Below are 19,039 nucleotides of genomic sequence, written 5' to 3'. Positions count from 1 at the left end.
CCCTGAGGAATGTCTATGTTTATGAGTTTTTGGTAGTGATTAGTGTACCACTAGAGTTTTACAGCTATTTGAGACCGTGTTGCCTCAGATCTGTCTACCTAATGTCGTAGGTATGTTCGGGATCAATCATGAGCTCCATGTCATTTTCCTAAGGATTCTCTTATCAAAAGCCATAGAAAGATCTAAGAGTATTTCTGTTAAATACTAATTATTGTCAAGAGTGAGACGTACCTCTTTAACGAGTTATGCTATGACTGATTCTGTGTTTCTACCACTTTGGGACAAAAACTGTGATTCATTTAGAGGGTTGTCAGCAGCTTGTGGCCTTGTGATTTGTATTACTGAGTCTCGATCTCGTGGGCATGAGTTCGATTTCCAGCAGGGTCACGGATTTTATCCACTCTGGACTGGGTATGTGCCCTCGTAATTCCATCATCATCAAAGTGCAAGTTACCGAAGTGGCAGCAAATAAAAGCAGTTGCAACAGACGGCCAAATATCGCAGATATGGTCTCCAGGACAATAATGCTGAAAGTGTACTTCATTTCACTTAGAAGGTAGCATTTATTCAGATAATTCACCTACCATAACTGATTCTATTATTTTTGAAATGTTGACAGCAGGGAAGTGAGTCGATAGTTTTCTATACCTTCAACATAAATGTTCCTTTAAATCAGACGCAACTATTGCATCTTTTAAATTACTGATGCGAATGATTTATTATGTTTGTTAAGGGAGCTGTTATACTCTGTCTACATTGTTTCAGCATGCCTATTGGTACCTTATTTAATATACATACTCTTCATTTTTTAGTTTTTGCACAACTTTACTGACAGCAATAACATCATCTTAACCAGTGAATAATCATTTACAATTTTTAAATTCTTTTTTTGGGAATTTTTGTTGTAATTTATCTGAAATACTTAAAAAATCCTTATTCACATAGTTTCTTACAGATGTGGACTATTTATTACCTTGTTCCCACTCTTGTCAGCATGGTACTGTGATTTTTGTTTGTCTCTTCCCGTTTCCTTTTCTTATGACGTCCCAGACTGCTTTGCGTTTATTATCTGCATTGTATATCATATCTTCATTAAATAATTTGTTTGCAGCAGTCAGCGCCCTCCTGTAAATCATTATTTACCTACGATAGAAATTTAAGAAATCTTGCTAATTATCACCCTTTTGCATGAAACTGAGGCACTTAATCGTTTTGGAGGACTTCCTTATACGTGCTTTTTCCATTGTTTTTGTGAGACGTTGCTACTCACGTGTACTTTTCGAAATTTTACTTATTAAGAACAATGAGGTTATTACTGCATTCAAGGTTGTTTCTGTAATTCGTTAACTCCAATTACAAATAAGAAGTAGTTTTTCCTATACTATTTTTTGATGTAGGGGAGCAAAACTCCAAGGAATACTCACCACAACTAAAAACAGGAAAATCGCATGAGAAACACAACCAAAATGTAAATATAAACGTGGACAATTGTTTGATGGTTAATTTGTCGGTTCGAAAATGATAACGGTGGAATTTTTTAGTAAGAAACAGTTGTGAAACATACTTAGCTCTTTATTCACATGAAGTAATGAGTGCTATCGACAGGGATCTCTGATTGATTCAATATTTCTAGTTTTCCAGAAGGCTTTGGTCACCGTCCCTCATGAGAGACTTGTAACCTAATTGTGTGCCTATGAAATAACGCTCCTGTAGTGCAACTGGAATCGTGTTTTCTGCAAGTAGTAATCAACAGAAAATCGTTGAGTAAAACAGAAGTGATATCTGGAGTTTCGACAGGGAGTTTTGTACACCCTCTGTTATTCGTGACCTGTATAAAGATTTAGGAGACAATATAAGCACCCGTCTTAGATTGTTTCCAGTGAATATTCTCATTTACCATCTAGTACAGTCATCAGAGGATAAAGGAAATTGCAAAATGATTTGGACACGATGCCTGTATGGTGCGGAAAGTGGCAATTGTCTCTGAATAAGGAGAAGTGTGAGGTTGTCCACATGAGTGGACGTTTATACGTTAAATCACACAAGCCTAAAGGCTGTCAATTTGACTAAATGCTTACGAATTACCACTATCAACAACGTAAGTTGGGAAGATCACATAGACGATGTTGTGGCGAAAACATACTAAAGTCTACGTTTTATTGACAGAACACGTCAAAGATGCATCGGGTCTACTGAAGAGACTGTGTACACAACGCTTGTCCGCTCTCTTCTACAGTATTGATGTGCAGTGTGGGATTCGCTTCGGATAGGATGACTTAGGACATAGAAAAGTCGAAAGAAGCTCATTTTGTACGACTATTGTCGCGAATTTGGGAGAGAGTGTTAAGGATGTGATTAGCGAGTTGCGATGGCAATCATTAAAAAAAGGCGATTTTCGCAGCGGCGGGATCTTTTTACGAACTTTCAATCACTAACGTTCTCCTCTGAATGCGAAATTATTTTGCTGTCGCCAGTCTACATAGAGAGAAATAATCATCGTAATAAAATAGGAGAAATGTGTGTTTGTACAGAAAGATTTAAGTGTTCCTTCTTTCCCGCGCGCTTTTTGAGAGTTGAACAGTAGAGAAATAGTCTGGAGGTGGTTCGAAGAAACCACTGCCAGGCACTTAAGAGGAGACGCTCATGAAACTGACCTAAAATGTTAATTTTAAATTCACTTTTTATTTATTAGCAAAACTCATGAGATAGTTCCAAAAGATTCAACAATGAAATCATGTCCGAAGTGCCTGATAAGTAATTAAATGTGTGATGTGATGCTCTTATCACGCCTGTATTTTCAAGCAACATTTCAATATCTTCAGGGTCAGAGGTATAAAAACCCCAACTTTCACAAGGAGAGGATTCTAAATTGTATCTTCAATGTTGTCAACTCCACTTACAGGTTTCTGGTCGATCCAGAAACTTCTGAAATGTGTATTCATGGGAAAACCCAGAATCTAAAAACATCTATAAATTCACTCATAGGGAAACTATGCCGTAGATCGACCCTTTTGTCTCCTACAGTTGTCAGAATTTACAAATCAGGATGCAGTTCCTGTGTTCAATTATGAGAACGTACGTAGGGATGATGAAGGTATTACACAGAATGGGCTCTGAGATAGGGAATTTCACTTAAAGCGTATGGAGAAAAGTAGATTTACAGCGCCTCTCTGCACTTTAAAAGTCCGATGAAGACCTGGTAAACGAAAGAAGATAGAAAACAAGAAACCAGAAGAGAAGACTTGAAGGGAAAGAGGTACAAACCTGGGAATTCTGACGAGGTAACGTAAGAATAAACTTTAGAGTGAATTTCCTGAAAATTATTTTTTTTCGAAGTTATGTCCTTTTTTCTCAGAACCTATGAAGGCTAGAATTATGAAATTTTGAACACTTATTTCTGTTAAGGCAATAAATTTTGCTGTAAGAGTAAAATTTGAAATTAATAGGGTAAACCGAGATATAGGAAAATGTGCTTGGAATTTTGCATGAATTTTATATTATACTTACAGAATTATAATTAAAAAACTATTAAAATTTCCTATGCCAGATTTAAGTGGAGAAGAGCCTCAGGTCTTCAACACACTTCAACTGAGGTAAAGATGCGTAGAAATATACAAAACGTTAGGAAGAAGAAAGTGCTGCTACTAGGTAGTAGCCGTGGGCGAGGTGTAGGCCCTCGGTTACAGGAAAGTTTTGGGGCAGCGTACCAGGCCACCAGGATCTTCAAGCCAAATGCAGGGATAAGTCATGTGATAGAGGACTTAGGGTATTTCTGTAAGGATTTCACAAAAGAAGACCATGTAATGATAGTGGGTAGGGTGGGAAACAGTTTGGACAGGGGTGGAGCATATGACATAGGTGGTGACCTGGACAAGATAGCTTCCCTCGACTCATGGCACCAACATACACTTTTCTGAGCTGTTACCGCGTCATGATCGACCACACCTTGATGGAGCTGTGTGGCGAATCAATGTGGGGTTAGGGATGGCTGAGAGTGCAGCCAACTTTGCTCATGCTTCTGTGGTGCCTGGCTGGACTATCAATAACTGGGGTTTCACTAGGCATGGCCTACACCTAAACGGGACTGGGAAGGGAAGCTTGGTACAGCTGATTCATGAAAGTATAGTGGGTGGATCTCAGGCCACACATGGTCAAATACCTTTTGTCATGGGTAGGAGAAGTAGGTCTTTTTTAGGATAAAGCAACAGGTTCTCCTGCCTAAAGAGTATCTCCAGCAGTTTAAAAAATACTGAAACAACCACTCACAAGACAGATTTTAACACTTCAAATACAACACATACCAGATGCCACAAAGAAAAACAAACTATTGGAAAGAGCAACATGGGGCATTTCACAGACTTAACAATCCTCCATCAAAACATGCAATCAATAACAAATAAAATACAACTATTACAAGTTGATCTCTAATCTTTGAACTGCACAGTAGTTTGTGTTACTGAGCACTGGTGTGGAGATACAGAAATACAACATGTTGTATTATCATTGTATGAAATAGCGAACTCTTACTGCAGAACTGCTTCAGGCGGTGGAGAATCATGCATTTATATCAGAAAAGGAGCACAGTTCAAATCAAGACATGACCTCAGTACAGTAAGTGAAGAAAAACACTTTGAAATATCAGCTGTTGAATTAACAGGGCTTGATGTCAGCAAGAAACTAATCATTTTGTGTGTATATAGATCTCCAATAAATTAGCAGAAGTTCTAGATAAAGTCTCAAGTACAAAGGGCAGCATAATTCTGTATGGGGACGTTAACATCAACACTAATACCATAAATGAATCCAGCAACACCCTCATAAATATCCTCCAAATGTTTGGCATGTCCCTATTGGTCAATGGCGCAACAACGTTTACTACAATGACTTCACCAGTAATTGACCATGTGGCCACAAATATGGACAGGGAAGAATGTGATGTAGCTGTAAAAGATCTCAGACTATCAGACCATCTCTGTCAAATAACAACAGCAAAATAAAGCATCGAATCATACCCTAAACTACAAGCCTACAAACGATATCTATCAAAAATCAAAATAAAAGATTTTTAAAAGAACTAGAAAAATAAAACTGGGATGAAGTCTATAAGGAAGTGTGAATAATAAATTCTCTAAACTCTCCACATTATTTAAATTGGACTTTGAAAAGGCAATTTCCAGAAGAATGCATGTCTGTATCAACATCACAAAAAAAAATGGATAACAGCAGGTATTAAGAAGTCCTCCCAAACACTTAAATACCTCAGTTCCATGAAAAAGGGTCACAATGATCTAGAATTCTTAAATTTCTATCATAGATACAGAAAGATCTGTAGGAAGGTATTGATTGCTGCAAAAAAGTCGTTTAATGACAAAATAATATATAATGCAGAGAATAAAAGCAAAGCAGTGTGGGATGTTATAAAAAAGGAAATGGGAGAAGCAAACAAATGCAGAATAACATACTTCTAAAGGAGGAGGATAAGGTAATAAATAATCCACAACAGTTAGCAAACTATGTAAATGTGCATTTTTCATGTATTGCAGAGAAGTTACAGCAAAAATTCCTCAAAACAAATATAACACCTGTAACTAATGTTGCAATAAGTACAGTGATGTTACTCCCAACCACAGAAAATGAAGTCAATAAAACTGTTCAAAAACTAAAAAATAAAATGTCAGTAGGCTTAGATGAGGTACTAACATGTGTACTAAAACAATGCATGGAGGTTATACAAGGCACCTTAACAAATATAATAAATGAATCCTTCACATCACAGACATTTCCACAGCAGCTAAAACAGGCAAGAGTTGTGATTTTGCTTAAGAAAGGTAATGAAGAAGGCATAGAAAATTACCAGCCAATTTACCTGCTGCACCATTCTAAAAAATAATAGAAGCAATTATGAAAGACAGGTTAATGAATTCCGCCAATAAAAACAATCTTTTAAGCGAATCACAGTTTGTTTTCTGAAGTGGCAAAAATACGGAGTCAGCCATAGTAGAATTCACGAAAAGGGCTGTGCTTGATGCTCTAGATAAAGATGAGTATGTCACAGGCATATTTTTGGATCTTTCTAAGTCCTTTGATACAGTCGACCACAAGATTCTATTAAATAAATTAGAAGCACTAGGAATAAGAGGAGTAGCTAATGACTGGTTTCAGTCATACCTAGTTGATAAGATACAAAGAGTAGAGATAACATATACTTCAAATAGATCTCAACATTTAGTAAAAAACTTACCACAACCAAAATACATTAATATGGAGGTTCTGCAAGGTTGCATATTAGGACCGATACTATTTCTGATATACATCAATAACTTTCCCAGTAATGTTACTTATGGTGGAAAAATTCTCTTGGCTGATGACAGCAATATTAGTCACTGAAAATACAAGAGAACTCTTCTCAGAGAAAGCAAATGAAACTCTAAAGGAAGTTTACAATTGGTCAATAAGCAATAAAGTGACATTGAACATGAAGAGAACTAATGCCATGGATTTCAGTTAGAAGAGGGAAAATGACGAAGTTATATTAAATATAGATGGCACATCTATAGACTGTGTAACAAATGCACAATTTCTAGGAATGAATATTGATTCTCTGTTTAAGTGGTTTGAACACACAAATGTACTTGCAAACCAAATGTCATCAGCATGCTATGCCCTTAGACTCCTATCATGAGTGTGTAACATGTTGTGTATTTTAGTTACACACTATTCATATGTATATTCCATTCTTAGCTATGGAATTCTGGTTGTGACAAACAATGCACAAAATATGAACACAATTTTCAAACTTCAGTAAAGAGCCATGAGCATAATAACCAAAAATAGTAGTCGAACTCATTGTAAAGATCTGCTCAAAACAATGGAGATTTTTAACTGCACCATGTCAATACATTTACCTGTCAGTTGTGCACATCAAAAATAACATTGGCAATTACTGCAAAAACAGCTCTGGTCATGAGCATGGAACAAGAGCTAGACTCAACTTACATTTACCAAGACAAAATAAACATTTCTACTAAGGAAGAAAACTGTACAATAAATTACCAAAACAGATTAGAGGAATTACAAAAATAAATTTATTTAAAAATTCAGCTAAAAATACCTGTTATCCAATGCATTTTATACATTTAAGGGTTACTTAGATACAACATAGTAGGGGTTTGGTAAAGAAAACTGTTATAGAAATAATTAATAATTATAAAACATCCAAAATTCCACATAACACCTTCACAATATGTTTTTTCTTTCTTTTTTCCTTTTCTGTAAATACTTACCCCTAAGCTATGCAAAGCACAACAGTAACATCTCTTCCTCTTTCTGAGCTCAACATCTCACTCATTATAGATGGATGCTCACTCAGTTTTCAGGATAACAAATGGGAAGTTGCGGTACAGAAAATGGCCCATAGATCACCGGTGTGTGTGTATGTTTGTGTGTGTAGTGAGTGAAGTGTTATGAAAGAATGTGTGTATAGTGTGTGCAGTGACTGACAGGGAGATAGGAGTGAACAGTGTGGCATTACATTATTTAATAAGTTATTTGTAAAAGAAATGTGTTGTATACCACTAGTAAATCTAAAGATTGTCTCAAAGTAGAAGTCTGTAAATGTGTGTGTATACAAATTAGGTTATTTTAAATTGGTCTAAACTTGTAAATATTTTGACATGTTCTATATCCTTGTAAAAAAAGATCTACGGATGAATAAAGCTACTACTACTACTACTACTACTACTACTACCACTACTATTACAACTACCCTTCGGTACGTTCAAAAAACCTCATGAAAGAAGCTTACTATATGGACATGGCAGAGCCTTCGTACAGTGTCAGAATGGCGTCTACATACGTCTCACGTTACAAGCAGCGTGCTGTTGCTGAAGTCTTGTGTGCAGAAAAAGAAACCGTGGTGAACATCCATAAATGTTTGTGTGCAGTGTATGGCGATGCTACAGTTGATAGAAGTACAGTTGGGCGATGGGTAAAGAAAGTTACAGCCTCAGGAAATGCAGAAACAGAGCTCCATGATCAGCCACGCTCGGGACGTCCTGTCGCAGCCACTGCTCCACACATGCTGAATCGTGCGGATATCATTGTTCGTGCCGACCGGCACATCATAACTACAGAATTGGCTCTACAGTTGTCCATCAGCATTGGAAGTGCGTCTACAATGATAGACACTCTAGGATATTCAAAGATGTGCTCACGACGGGTTCCACGAACGCTCACAGTGGCAGAAAAGATAAAAAAAAACCCATTTCATTTGATTGTTGGAGCATTTTGAGACCGACGGATCGTTACGGGGGATGGAAGCTGGGTCCACCACTTTGCACCGGAAACAAAAAGGCAGTCCACAGAGTGGCATCATCCTCATTCACCACAAAAGAAGAAATTAAAGACAACCCTGTCTGCTGGAAAAGTAATGGTGAGAGTCTTCTGGATTGTAATGGCGTCATTCTCGTGGATGTGATGCGAAGACGGTCAACCATGAATTCAGAGTCATACATGGAGACTCTGAGTAAACTCAAGAACCGTTGCGACGTGTTCGATCGGACAAGAATCCAATGGAAGTCTGGCTCCAACACGATAATACACGCCCACTCCCAAATCTGAGAACCAGGGAACACATCGCCAAATTGGGTTGGACACCACTGCCTCATCCACCCTACAATCCAGACCTGTCTCTCGCAGACTTCCACCTCTTTTGGCCACTTAAAGATTCTCTATGGGGAATAGGCTTTGAAGATGATGAGAGTGTCAGTCATGCAGTGGAAACATAGCTACGGCTACAGGACAAGAGCTTTTACCGGGAGGGAATACATGCTCTTGCACAACATTGGTGTATGGCCATAGAATGCGATGGAGACTACGTAAAAAAACAATCATGGACAAGACATGTTGATGCATATTGTCACCAAATTCTCACTGTCAATAATAAATATGTTCTGAGAAAAAAATGTGCGGCATTTCTTATTAAACGATTCACGTATATTTTATTTGAAAATAATTCTTTTTAACTCCTTGAAGAGTGAAATATATACAATCTAAGGAAATTAGCAGGAAATATGTTAATTTCATTTGAAGCATGGAGTAAAATTTCAAAATTCTGGATTTGGTGCATCTTTTAAACAGTGAGTATCTGTCATCAACGTCGCCCGTTAAGTGTCAATGGCAGAGCTAGTTAGTTAGTTACGTGTTCTATTGATCAATTGCATGGTACGGCAGCCGTTATGATGTGGAACGTGTCAAGTACACAAGAATATATATATATATATATATAAAGATTAACATTTCCATTATTTCTATTATATTTGTAGATTTTTTATTTCTATTCAAGAATTCATCCATGGTATAGAAGGAGTTGTCAAGGAGATATCATTTCAATTTATTTTTGAAGCTATTACTGCTGTCTGTCAGACACGTTATTTCATCTGGTAATTTGTCAAAAATCTTTAAAGCAACTTATTTTACCCCTTTCTTTGCCAAAGACAGGCTGAGCAAAGGATAGTGTAAGTCTTTCTTTTTAAAGGTATTATAATCATGAATGTCACTGTTATTTTTAAACTGGTCAATGTTAAAACTGTGTGCCCGACCGAGACTCGAACTCGGGACCTTTGCCTTTCGAGGGCAAGTGCTCTACCATCTGAGCTACCGAAGCACGACTCACGCCCGGTACTCACAGCTTTACTTCTGCCAGTATCCGTCTCCTACCTTCCAAACTTTACAGAAGCTCTCCTGCGAAACTTGCAGAACTAGCCCTCCTGAAAGAAAGGATATTGCGGACACATGACTTAGCCACAGCCTGGGGTATGTTTCCAGAATGAGATTTTCACTCTGCAGCGGAGTGTGCGCTGATATGAAACTTCCTGGTATATTAAAACTGTGTGCCCGACCGAGACTCGAACTCGGGACCTTTGCCTTTCGCGGGCAAGTGCAATCTGCCAGGAAGTTTCATATCAGCGCACACTCCGCTGCAGAGTGAAAATCTCATTCTGGAAACATCCCCCAGGCTGTGGCTAAGCCATGTCTCCGCAATATACTTTCTTTCAGGAGTGCTAGTTCTGCAAGTTTCGCAGGAGAGCTTCTGTAAAGTTTGGAAGGTAGGAGACGGATACTGGCAGAAGTAAAGCTGTGAGTACCGGACGTGAGTCGTGCTTCGATAGCTCAGATGGTAGAGCACTTGCCCGCGAAAGGCAAAGGTCCCGAGTTCGAGTCTCGGTCGGGCACACAGTTTTAATCTGCCAGGAAGTTTCATATCAGCGCACATTCCGCTGCAGAGTGAAAAATCTCATTCTGGAAACATCCCCCAGGCTGTGGCTAAGCCATGTCTCCGCAATATCGTTTCTTTCAGGAGTGCTAGTTCTGCAAGTTTCGCAGGAGATCTTCTGTAAAGTTTGGAAGGTAGGAGACGGATACTGACAGAAGTAAAGCTGTGAGTACCGGGCGTGAGTCGTGCTTCGGTAGCTCAGATGGTAGAGCACTTGCCCGCGAAAGGCAAAGGTCCCGAGTTCGAGTCTCGGTCGGGCACACAGTTTTAATCTGCCAGGAAGTTTCATATCAGCGCACACTCCGCTGCAGAGTGAAAATCTCATTCTGGTCAATGTTGTTGAGAACAAATTTCATTAGTGAGTAGATGTATTGTGAGGCTGTTGTAAGAATTCCCAATTTTTTAAAAAAATGCCTACCAGATGTGCGACTATGAACCCCACACATTATTCGAAATACTTTTTGTTGAGCAGTGAATACTTTTTGTTTAAATGTTGAGTTACCCCAAAATATTCATCCGTATGACATCAGAGAGTGAAAGTATGCAAAGTATGTTAGCTTACTAATTTCTATATCCTCAAAATTGGCAATTATTCTGATCGCAAAAGTTGCTGAACCTAGTCGCTTTAGGAGATCCAAAATTTGAATTTTCCAATTGAGATTCTCGTCTACATGTAAAACGAAAAACTTAGTATGCTCTACCCTGTCTACACCCTTCTGTTGATGTGTAATATTTATTGAAGGAATTGTACTTTTTGCAGCAGAAAATTGTATGTACTGTGTTTTTTCAAAGTTTAGAGCAATCCCATTTGCAGAAAACCAATTAATGACTTTTCCAAACACCTTATTTGTATCATTTTCAATTTTTCTGTCTTTTACTGGAGCGGTCACGCAGGTGTAGATGTAAGGTGAGTTTTAGACATATGTTTTACACCAGATTTCCAGCCGGGTGCAACTCTTACGCTGCAATCCCCAGCGCGGCAGCGGTGCCCTGCTGAAGCACGGCGCGGTGGCTTTTGCGTGCCGTGTAGCTGGCTCAGGCAGCGTTGACCAGCAGAAGCCAACACCGACTCAAAGGAAGGCCTCGGCGCTTGATGGTGACGTCACGTAAGCTATGCACGGCGATCGCCAGGCATGTTGCAGGCAGAAACGCCTGGACGTGTTTATCACTATAAATCTCTTATTTTTGGACAAAATGTTTGGTACTGTTTTGGATTCTGCAGTTTTATTTAGATGAAAGATTTTCTTACTATCATAAAGCTAGAAATGAAGATCATAGTTCTGTATTACTGAATCCTGTCGAAACAAACGTAGATCAATACGAGAAGACGCTTTGCCCCATTGCAAGCTTCGGAAACTTTAGATTCTAGTAAGTACATTTATTTGATCCATTTTGTTACCGAAACTTACCCCAACCCCCTTACAATTAACTCGTTTATTTTATTTATTTATTTATTTTATTTTTTTAATTTATATATATTTTTATTTTTTTAAATTTTTTTCTAGCCGGCCGCGGTTGTTTCGCGGTTCTAGGCGCTCAGTCCGGAACCGCGCGACTGCTACGGTCGCAAGTTCGGATCCTGCCTCGGGCATGGATGTGTGTGATGTCCTTAGGTTAGTTAAGTTAAGTAATTCTACGTTCTAGGGGACTGATGACCACAGATGTAAAGTCCCATAGGGCTCAGATCCATTTGAACCATTTATTTATTTATTTTCGTTTGACATCGTCACTGGAAATGTGAATTAATCTACATGTTGTAACATTACAGGACACATTGGGACATATTGAAGTATTCGATACTGTAGACTTTTAGGAGATGTCGATACAGATATGCAAAATGTAAAGGGAAACTTTGGTGATGTTTAAATATTGTACTGTGTCAATATTAGGAGATTTTGCACAGAAAGAACAAAAATAGAATTAATGTAAATATATATTAGTGTTAGTAACCTATTTTCATTCAATTTTGTAATTATATTTCATTTTGTAAAAGAAAGACTCACTGTTTGCTGTAGCTCTGATTAATTGTATAAATTATCAGTTTTGAGCTAAATTATTTCGTATAATATGGACAAGATACTTTTAAAAACTCACCAGCTAAAGAGAAAGTCCTTAAATTAACGTTCAGTGCACACTTCTGGAGCTTTCTATGGAGAAATTCTATATTTTGATCGCAAAAATACGAAAACTTGTGAAAACTGTTTCATAACCTAATTTCGAGAGACGATTTGTATCAAGAAATATTGCTAAAAAGATTTATTTACGTTATGAAACACGATTTAAATCATTTTACATATAAATAGTTGTTCTAAATCACTCAAGAAAAATCCAGAATCAAATGTCAAGATATTTGTGGAAACATCGGTACAAATCTGGTGAAGGTTATCCAGAAGCTGGTAGAAAAATGTTATAAAATCTATTTGGAAATTATGCTTGTAAGAATTTATATGTACTGATCCTTTTACTTACTTTAATCTGTACTAAAATTCTGTAATGTATAATTTAGTTTTAAGTCGTGAATTGCTATCGTATTGTAAACAAAACATTGTCAAACACTCTCATTGTTTGGAAAGATATTAATACACCTAGGAGTTGTCAGTGGCCAGTTCAGTTCGGATTTGCAGTGCGGTTAGCTCGGAGAGTCAGTTGTTGAGTCTGTGAAGTCTGTCAGTTCTGTTTGTAAATAAACGTCTGTAATGAAGAATTACTTGTTGTCGTCAATATGAACTCAAGACCTTTTGCACGAAGCAGACACCTCCTAATGCGACGTTTTAATTTGGTGTTGAGGAGCTGAAATGTTATAATTTGGTGCAGAAAGTTCTGGGACGTTATAATTTGGTTGAGGAAGCTGGGATGTTATAATTTGGTGGAGGAGCTGGGATTTGACGACCACCCAGTGGTTTTTCAAAATAAAATACGTCTCTTCTGGGATCACAAGAAGAAAATACGTCTGTTTTGGGACCACAAGAAGAGGATATACGACGGACCAGTCATTATTCAGAAGTAAATACGTCGATTCTGGGGTCACAAGAAGAGGAGTGAATCAACCGAGCGAAACCATCCTGGAATTGAAGAAATTTCGCAAAACACGGACACCAACGACCGCCGACGGACACTAAGATAAGTACCTGCTTTCTAAAATAATGGAAAAAGACGCAGATTTCAGTACTGACAGCGGTGTAGCAAGTACACCTATTAGGAAAAGTGCTTCTGACAGTGTAGGAATGTTGGAAATGTTAAAACAAATGTTTTCAGAGTTAAACTCGAAGATGGACGATTCTCGTGCCGAATTACGTCAACAAATTGAACAGACACAACAACAGATGGACAGGTCGATTTCGAAGGCTGTGTGTGATTTAAAATCAGAAATAAATTCAAATACAGAACAGATTGCTCACACTAATCAGGTTCTCGAAGAATGGCGAATTACTTTTGAGTCAAACCAAAAAGAACTTAGTTGTCGTGTGGACACGGTTGAGAGCAAAATTTCTGTCCTTGAAACTGATTTAAGTAACGAAATTTCAAATAACCAGTCAAAACTTAAAAAAGTTGTTGATTTTGTAAATGAGGAAATTTCTCAATTGAGAAATGAATTTGACCAGACAAAACGATTCTTTGAAAGCGAAATTGAATCTTTCGAATCTGATTCTGACAAAAAGGTCACAGAAATTTGTAGTAGAGTAGGTAATGTCGAAAAAACTGTAGACAGAAAATTTGTAGAAATACAAGAAACTATGTTGCAAAAAGGTTTTAGTAATAGTTGTAATGGGGTATGGGGAAATTTTCCCATTAAAACTTATGCCGGTGACAAGAATATACACCCAAAAGACTTCATGCAATTCTGCAAGCAGCAGTACACGTCCATAATGACAGATAGTGTTAAGATAAAATTTGTAAAGAAATTACTTGATGGCGAGGCGCTTTCGTGGGCCAATCAGAATTGTTCCGCGGAAATGTCCTTTGAAGATTTCGAAAAATGTTTTCTAACCATATTTTGGTCTGAAACTGAGCAAGCTCGAATCAAAAGTGAATTCTTGAATGGTCCTAGTTACAGAGAATCTGATGGGTCAATGAAAGCCTATTGTGAGAAACAGTTGCAAAAATTAGTGCATCTGGATAAGCCATTTGATGAGCTAACTCAAATTGATGCACTAAAGCGGAGACTTCCGAAAAGAGTACAATGGGGTTTAGTATATGGTCCAGATGAGTCCATAAAACAATTCTTGAAATATGTGGACAAACTTGATAGAGCCTTTGAACAAAACAACAGATTTAACGACTTTGTAGGTTCATCACACAGAGGGTGGGAACCGAACCGTGGAAATAATAACAATAATAGTGAACGAAGAAACTTTAACAACAACAGGGATAATTATAATAGCAATGACAGAAGAGATTTTGGTAGGAATGATCAGCACTTTAATTCAAACAGAGAATGGGAAGATCGAAACAGGTCCTGAGGTAATGACATGAGAGAAGGTAACCCGAGGCAGGGAAACGACAGACATAGGCCTTTAAACGACTAAATGCTCCACTGGGAGTCTGTCAGTTTGGGGCAAGGAATTTTCAAAATCAGGCTAATTTCACCCGGAACAGACAGCACTATAATCAGAGACCTAACCAGTATAGACAGTATGCTTATGATCGATCTGTAGATAGAGGTAATGAAAAAATTAAATTTGACAGGAAATTTTGGAATGTCATCAGAGAAAATACTAGAAACAACTGTAATAGGAACCAGGCTACCTTTGATGAAGTAGGCTTAGAAGATGATATAATTGCAAATTTATATAATCAAGAAGAAGCACCTAAAGCTGAAATGAAAGGTAAGGATAACTTTGATAATTTTGGATTGTAGAAACTTATGTGTGGTGATGTTTTAGATGTAAGTTGTCATAATGATGTTCGTACTGAAGTTTCTGGAAAGTCTGATATTCATGTGGATGTGGTTGATGAAGATGGTGTTGTGAGTAATGTTGGTGATACTAGCAGTGTTTGTAGTGTAAGCTCAGGCAATGATGATGATAATGTTGATGTTAAGGCTAATGGTGATTATGTACTAGAAGATTTTGATGGTGAATTGGATGGAATAGTTTATGTTGAAGTTAAGGAGGATGTTATAAGCATTAGTGTTGAGGATAGTTGTGCCAGGAACTCTAACTACATTCCACATGAGAATCTGATTGTGCCAGTTTAGCTTAGTAATACATCAGGAGACAGGGGGGTTGATTGTGCTGATGCATCTGAGATTATTTTGAAATCTGTTTGGGACAAATTTAAAGATTACAGTGATGACAATGATGTTAAGATCAAATTAAGGGAAATTTGTGAACCAGTTTCTGCTTTTAAGCCTAATGAAATCATCAAACGGGGTACTAGTCAGGATGTGTGTGAGGTAAATAGTAATCCAGACATTCCAGTAAATTCCAGTAGACCTAGAAGGTTGAAGAAAGTATTGCCTAATAAAGAAAACCTAAATTTGGAACAGAGGTATGATGAGATAGCAGAAGATCTTTTGTATGAAGAACAGGAAGAAAGGGAAAACACCACTATTGGTAGTCCATACATAAAAATTAAAGCTGCAGGTTGCGAAGGGTATTGTTTGATTGACACAGGGAGTCCAATTAGTGCCATTTCAAGCAAATTAAGAGATATAATTAAGCATGATCCTGACTTTGTTGAATTACCAGTTGTTGGAATAAAAATTAGAGGCATTACCGGCAAACTGAGCAAAATTGTTAATAAACAGGTGTAGTTGTCCTTCAGTATAAATGATGTACAGTTTACTCAAGGATGTCTTGTAATAAGTGACCTAAATGAGAATGTACTGTTGGATATGGACTGGATATTAAAAGCTAATGCAGCATTTGATTGGGAAAAGAGTTTGTTTACCTTTATTGATCCTAAGACGAGAGTATGTTCCAGTACTGACATGTCGGTTCAAAACTGTGCTGATAAGGGAATTGAAATTAGGGACGTTACATTTTCTAAAGACAGTGGTTATTGTGTAGAGGAAATTACTGAGGATTATGATGATGGAGAATATGGGGATATAGTTCAAGAAAAAATACGGGAATCAGATAATTTGAACCAAGAACAGAAGGTAGAGTTAGAAAGATTATTGTGGAATTACTGTGATGTTTTTGATGATAGACCTGGCAGAGTAAAGAATTATCAATGTAAACTCAGATTAAAACCACATGAGCCATTCTTTATAAAACCTTATAGTGTACCCATTGCAAAGAGAAAAGATGTAGAAAAGGAACTTCAAAAGATGGAAGAGTGGGGCATCATTGAGAGAAGTAAGAGCCAATACAATAATCCTTTGGTAGTGGTTGCAAAACGTGATGGCAGTGTCAGGCTTGTACTAGATTCAAGACACCTAAATAAGTATCTGGAAAGAGAGACCGATCATCCCGAGAATATAGACGAATTACTTCATAAATTTGAAAGAATGAAATACATGACCAGTTTAGATCTCACATCAGGATTTCACCAAGTAGAATTAGAAAATGATTCCAGAAAGTATACTGCCTTTTTGTATGGGGGAAGATGTTACCAGTATTGTGTGGTACCATTTGGGCTGAATGTCTCAATGTCTCAGTAGCCGAATTCATTAGAGCACTTGACTTTGTTTTGGGAAAAGATCTTTTATCAAAATTAACTGTGTATGTAGATGACATTTTGATCACTGGAGAAACTTGGGAAGAACATGTTAATACTTTGAGGGAGGTTTGCAATAGATTAAGGAAAGGGGGAATGTCACTTAAATTATCTAAATGTAAGTTTGGTATGAAAAAATTGAAGTTTCTGGGGCACAGTATTTCTGAGGAAGGTATTTTGCCAGATCCTGAAAAACTCGAGGCAATTGCAAAATTCCCAATTCCAAAAACCAAGAAACAACTAAAGTCATTTTTCGGGATGTGCGGTTACTACAGAAAGTTCATTAGTACCCAAGCTCTAAATGCTCCAAGTCTTAACAGATTGCTGAAGAAAAACGCAATGTGGGTTTGGGATCAGGAATGTGAAGCTGCTTTTGAAGAAATAAAAACACAGTTATGTAACAGTCAAATTTTGTACCGTCCTGATTTAAGTTTACCTTTTTGCATTATGGCAGATAGTAGTGATTATGGCCTAGGTGCTCACCTTTTCCAAGAAGTAAATATAAATGGGAAAATAGAACACAGGTCTATTGCTTTTGCTAGTCGAACCTTGAAAAAACATGAGAGGCAATACACTGTTACCGAGAAAGAGCTTTTGGCCATTTACTGGGCATTTTCTAAATTCAGAAATTATTTATTGGGAAACCAGGTAGTTGCCTACACAGACCATAAGGCATTAATTTATATTCAAGAATGTAGGTTGCATCATGGAAGGATTACCAGGTGGGCACTCTTGTTACAACAATTTAATTACTCAATAAAATATCTTAGAGGACCCGATAATGTAGTTGATGATGCTTTATCTAGACTACCTGTGGGGGGTGACTTTGAAGATGACAGTGGTGAATTAGAAAAGTTTTTCGACATATACATTGGACCTTTCAAGATTCAGGACAATCCTCATCCGAATGCTTACCGTCTAGTCTACCCAAATTCTGGCAGACTGTTTGGCCTACGAAACGTGACCGAACTGAAACTGTATAAAAAAATGTAAAAAAGTATTTTAGATAATAGATGTTTATAGACTTCTACATGTAATCTTACCAGGATATTTTTGTATACTTTGTTATGTTGTATTTATCTGATTCCTCAGGGGAGCATACATTCTTTGTGTGCTAAGTGTTTGGCGAGCACTAGGTACCCTAGCTATGCAATTGTCATATTTCATTTTCGTATTCTGGCATTGCATCTTACACTTTTTCTGTGATCCTGTATAATCAATTTTCTCCATCTGTCAGTCTATCCTCTCTTAGCTTTAAGAAATTATTTAGAGTAAATTTTCTTGAGTAATTAGACTTTAGAGAATTCAAATTTCTGTGTCCTTAAAAACCGGTCCACCGACTATTAAATGCTTTTGCTAATGTTTAACTGGGTTTGACCACTGTATGCTATATATTCATAGCGGACTGTGCTATTGCAGCCTGTGATAGCCTGTAGTGTATATGGAAACCATACGGACTGTGAAGATGAGACTGAAATACAGTGTGTGGCATTGAGGTATACCGACCTTTAAGGAAGAAGATTACCGCCCTTCAAGAAAGAACATCACCGGTCTTCAAGAAAGAAGACACCAAAGATAGGTGTAAAACTTTTCTGTTTCGTAATGTAAGGACATCAACCCTTCCGTGTTTCACGTGGAAGTGCTGATGGGGGAGGGGGGGGGGGGGGTTGTGTAACATTACAGGACATATTGGGACATATTGAAGTATTCGATACTGTAGACTTTTAGTTAGGAGATGTCGATACAGATATGCAAAATGTAAAGGGAAACTTTGGTGATGTTTAAATATTGTACTGTGTCAATATTAGGAGATTTTGCACAGAAAGAACAAAAATAGAATTAATGTAAATATATATTAGTGTTAGTAACCTATTTTCATTCAATTTTGTAATTATATTTCATTTTGTAAAAGAAAGACTCACTGTTTGCTGTAGCTCTGATTAATTGTATAAATTATCAGTTTTGAGCTAAATTATTTCGTATAATATGGACAAGATACTTTTAAAAACTCACCAGCTAAAGAGAAAGTCTCTAAATTAACGTTCAATGCACACTTCTGGAGCTTTCTATGGAGAAATTCTATATTATGATCGCAAAAATACG

At 37.4% G+C, this 19,039-nt stretch overlaps 1 non-coding gene across 1 annotated transcript; it reads right to left on the bottom strand.

Annotated features, from left to right (window-relative positions):
• Positions 1-9,590: 9,590 nt before the first annotated feature.
• Trnas-cga (transfer RNA serine (anticodon CGA)) lies at positions 9,591-9,665 on the bottom strand. Its single transcript has one exon. It is a non-coding gene; the product is annotated as a tRNA-Ser (tRNA).
• Positions 9,666-19,039: the final 9,374 nt, after the last annotated feature.

The sequence above is a fragment of the Schistocerca gregaria genome, chromosome 7, assembly GCF_023897955.1.
Source record: "Schistocerca gregaria isolate iqSchGreg1 chromosome 7, iqSchGreg1.2, whole genome shotgun sequence".
Classification (NCBI taxonomy): Eukaryota; Metazoa; Arthropoda; class Insecta; order Orthoptera; family Acrididae; genus Schistocerca; species Schistocerca gregaria.
Note: the sequence above shows the minus strand (reverse complement) of the source record. Positions and strands in the feature narration are given on the sequence as shown.